Raw genomic sequence first — 4,763 nt, 5'->3', positions numbered from 1 at the left:
TTTTGATCCTTTTCTGGCGCTGGACGCCAGAATTGGGCAGAGAACTGGCGTTGAACGCCAGTTTATGTCATCTATCCTTGAGCAAAGTATGGACTATTACATATTGCTGGAAAGCCCTGGATGTCTCCTTTCCAACGCAATTGGAAGCACGCCATTTCGAGTTCTGTAGCTCCAGAAAATCCACTTTGAGTGCAGGGAGGTCAGAATCCAACAGCATCAGCAGTCCTTTTTCAACCTGAATCAGATTTTTACTCAGCTCCCTCAATTTCAGCCAGAAAAATACCTGAAATTACAGAAAAACACACAACTCATAGTAAAGTCCAGAAATATGAATTTTTCCTAAAAACTAATGAAAATAAACTAAAAACTAACTAAAACATACTAAAAGCTATATGAAATTAACCCCAAAAAGCGTATAAAATATCCGCTCATCAGTTTTCATTTGTTACTATGAATTCTCATTCGTTTGGCTATAAGTTTGGCTCAAATTATGTTTTAGAAAATGAGAGCTACAGTGACAACATGCATCAAGGATGGAACAATCAAATGTGGGAGGAGTCTCAAGGGATTGATCAACCTTCTTGGCAACAACAACCTCCGGCTCCTTATAGGTATAATTCCAATCCTAATGCATATCAATCTAATAGATGTGGTGATCCTTATTGTAGTTGTCAACAACCACCACCATATGCCTATGAACCACCTCCTCAACATGGTTTTGAACTACCTTACTCACAAGCTCCCTACCACCAAACACCTCATTACGACCCTAATCCTTATCCACCATACCATCCACCTTATGAGCCATATGAACCATACATGGAACCACCACAATTCCAAAACCAATACTCCCAAGAACGACCTCCATATACACTATCTCCATACCCTTACCAAGATGAACCACCTTCCAATTATGAGCCCTTTCCCCCAAACAATGAACTCTCTCTTCCCAGACCACCTCCAATGGATGAGTCTCTCTATGCCTTTAAGCTAGCACAACAAAAAGATATTAGCTCTTACCTCCAAAGGCAAGATGAGACGCAAAAGGAGTTCAAGAAGATAGAATCCGTGCTTGCCACCGTAGCAGAAGCCGTTTGCAACATGATCTCCTCCTGCCTAAGCCTATGCGATCAAGGCACTCCCATTGTTGAATGTGGAGAAGCAATCAATGAGCATAGTGAGGGAGTGAGTTTGGAGCTTCAATGTGAAGAAGTGGAGTTGAAGCAAGAGTTGTCAAAAGGGGAGGAAGTTGAGATAATTGAGCCGGAAGAAGGGGTTGAAGATCTAGGAGATGTTGGAAGTCCATGAGGATGTAGAATTAGAGAGACCTCTTCCAATAAGCTTGACATTGATGTTGAGGAGGGTGCGCAACCTCCAAAGCATATCATGATTGAAGACTTTGAAGAGGTTGATCAAGAGATGGATTCAATCATTGAGGAATTCCTATCTACAATTGAATTCTCCCCTATTGGATATGAAATTGAGATAAAAAAGAAGATGCACAACCTCCCATGCCCTTGGTGAGCAATGAAGACGAGATTGAATTGGAAGAGAGCCACCAAGAGGAAGAGGTTAAAGTTGAAGAAAGTTGTAAAGGGGTGGAGGTAATCAAGGAAGGGTACAAGAGAGTGGAGCTTACAAGATCATTGGAACCACCCCTTCCTAAGTCACCATCCAACACAACATTCAAGTGGGTAAAATTCTTATCCTTAAGCTTTGTTTTCTCACTTGAATATGGTTTGATTGAAAATGATGGATAACTTAGAGCTCTTTGTGGGTTGAGGAGTAAGAGAGAGTTGTGCAGTGGTTGGAAGTTTGATGTTAGGCTCATCAAGGTTGGAGGCTCAAGGTTTAGGAGCAATGGTTGGTGTAGTGCTAAATTGTATGGGTCTAGGAGGAGAATTTGGTGCCCCAATGAGAATTCTATGTGTCTACCACCCAATTGGAATCATGATGATCAATTAGAAGATGGGTGTGAAAATAAGATATGGGATCTCGGATCACAACATGAAGACCAATTTTGGGAGCTCATATCTTGGGAAGAACCTCACCCAAGCTTGGTGAAGGCGGTTGGAAATTTTGACAACTGTTTGAGGAGCAAGCATCCTTGGAGGTTCAAGGATGAATACAAGCATAAACCACCATGACATGGAGCTTCCCAAATATCCAACTTAAGGACTTAAACTAAAAATGTTAGGTAGAAGACACCCCACCATGGTAAACTCTTTCCATTCTCTTGTATATATAATCAATGGATGAATTGGGTTGCCATTGTTAGGTAGTTTTCTTCTTTGCATATTCTTGTTTTAGTGTTCTGGTTGTAAGTTTGTTTGATTAAATTTGTGCCTTAAATTGTAGGTTAGTTGTTGTTGAATTGTGTTTTGCTTGTAGTGTAAGTTTTATTTGTTTTGTATTTGAAAATTTTTCAAAAATCAAAAGATTTGTTGTTAAATTCAAATTTTGATTGTTTTAGAATGCTTGTAGAATAGAAGAGTGCCCTGTTTTTGTTTTCATATGTAAAAAAAAAAGGTCACCCCACGCTTAAGCGTGGGCGATGCTTATGCGTCGTATGCCATATGGGGACTCTTGGTACAAAAACCAGAGAGTTGTGCGGGAATTGTGCTGGTTTTGTGCGAAAAGCACAATCTGGATCCACGCGTACGCGTGGGTGATGCTTACGCGTCACCTGCACTTTCTGCATTCTATGCGTACGCGTCGCTTGTCCCTGCTGCACTCCACGCGTAAGCGTAAGCGTCGCCTCGCGCCCTGTTTCTTCTCCCTTCTCCTTTCTTTCTTCTTCCTTTTTCTTTTCTTCTTCTTTCTTTCTACCTTTCTTCTTCTCTCTTCTTCCTTTCTTACTTTCTTCTTTTCCCTCTCTTCAAAAAAAAAATTTAAAAGTAAAAATAAAAATAAAAGTAAAAATAAAATTATTAAAAAAAAAATTTCTCATCTTTCCTTTTCTTTTATTGCATTTGCTTATTTTCATTCATTGCATTTTAATTTTTTTATAACTTGATTTTATTTTCTTTTCTAAGTTGTTTATTTTAATAATGGTGTTAAATTCTCATACTCAATTGTCGAGAAATTCTTGGATTATTTTGGTGCTTCTTGACTTGTTTGATATCGTTGGATGATGAAATTTTTAAGTCAATGCTCAACCTTTGATGACTCTTGCATCCTTGTGCATTGATATGAACTCATATTGTCTTTCATGACCCATTCTTTCTTGTTTGAACTTGGTGCTTAGCATGTTCTTCATGGCATTTACTTATGTTTTGATTTTACTCTTGCATCAAGTATTAGTTAATATGCCTTAGCTTATATTGTTTTCTCACTCACATGTTGTAGCTACCATGTAGATGAGAACCATACTCTTATTTGGCATTAGCCCCCGCCTATGTTCTATTTGCTTTGATATCTTTGTTGTAGGCCTAATTTTCCTTTCTTTTCTCTCCTTTTAGGCTGGCCACCAAAAGGGAAAGGAAAAGCTTCTAAATGGGGCAACAAACAAGTCCCTCCGTACAATCTTTTGAAGAAACTCATCAGTTGTAGCAACCCATCCACCTTGCTCTTCTTTACAAGCACCGACGACGATGCAATCTTCAAGTGTGGGAAGGTCGTCCGACTGATCTCCGTGGGTAACCACTTCCTTTTTCAACACTAATGTTAGCTAGTTGTTGCATTGCATGATAGGGTGCATGTTAGTTAGAATTTGTGCATATTTTATCACTTCTTTTTATGTTAGGACTACTTGGTTAGGGTGATGATTTCTTTTCCAAGAAACTATTTTTAGGGCACCCTACTAATTTGAACAATTTTTTTTGTTGTTGAACTTGCTTGAAGAATTTATTTTGGAACATGATTTTTGAGCTAAGAACACAAACATGTGAGTTTTGAGCCCAATTATGTGGTTACATCATATAATCACTTATTTTCATTATTGTGTGTATTATTCTCTTTCTATGATTGTGATCTTTGATTTGTTTGATTCTTTATGTGCATTATTCCATGTATAAATGTATTTATATGATTGAGGCCATCATTTCATTTAGCTCACTTACTCAAATAGCCTACCTTTCATCAACCATTGTTAGCCAATTTTGAGCCTATTTAATCCCTTTTGTTCTTAATTTTAGCACATCACTACCCCTAAGTGAAAAATAATAAATGTCCCTTAACTTGGATCTTTGATTAGTTTAGGCTAGTGAGGGTGTGTATCATTTGGGTACGGAAAACTTGGGACATTGGTTGTGGTAAAAGTGTATTTTGTATTTTTGTTGAAAATCATGGAGTTGGATACATATTCATGCATTAAATATGTAAAACCATATGCATTGATATGTTTGTATATATTTTATTGTGAAAAAAAATGATAGAAAAAAATATGTATGTAAAAAAAAAGAAAGAAAAAAATATATATAGAAAAAAATGCAATAAAAAGGGGACAAAAATGCCCCAAAGCAAAGTAATAATAACAATGCATATGGAATGTGAATTAAAGAGAATGCATGAGTATGTGAAAAAAGTGGGAATCATGGGTGGCTAGGCATTGTATTAGAATTGTATATAGGTTGTTATATATGTTTAGTGAGAGTTTAGGCTAATCAAAGATGCAAATTTTAAGCTCACTTGACCATATGCATTCCTACCTTTACCCTAACCCCATTACAACCTATGGAAAATACCTCATGATGAATGTATGCATGCATTGAATAATTGTTGATTGTTAGATGAAAAACAAAATCTTGGAAAGCATGATTAGA

The sequence above is a fragment of the Arachis ipaensis genome, chromosome B01 (genome assembly GCF_000816755.2).
Source record: "Arachis ipaensis cultivar K30076 chromosome B01, Araip1.1, whole genome shotgun sequence".
Classification (NCBI taxonomy): domain Eukaryota; kingdom Viridiplantae; phylum Streptophyta; class Magnoliopsida; order Fabales; family Fabaceae; genus Arachis; species Arachis ipaensis.
This window is presented reverse-complemented; position numbering follows the sequence as displayed.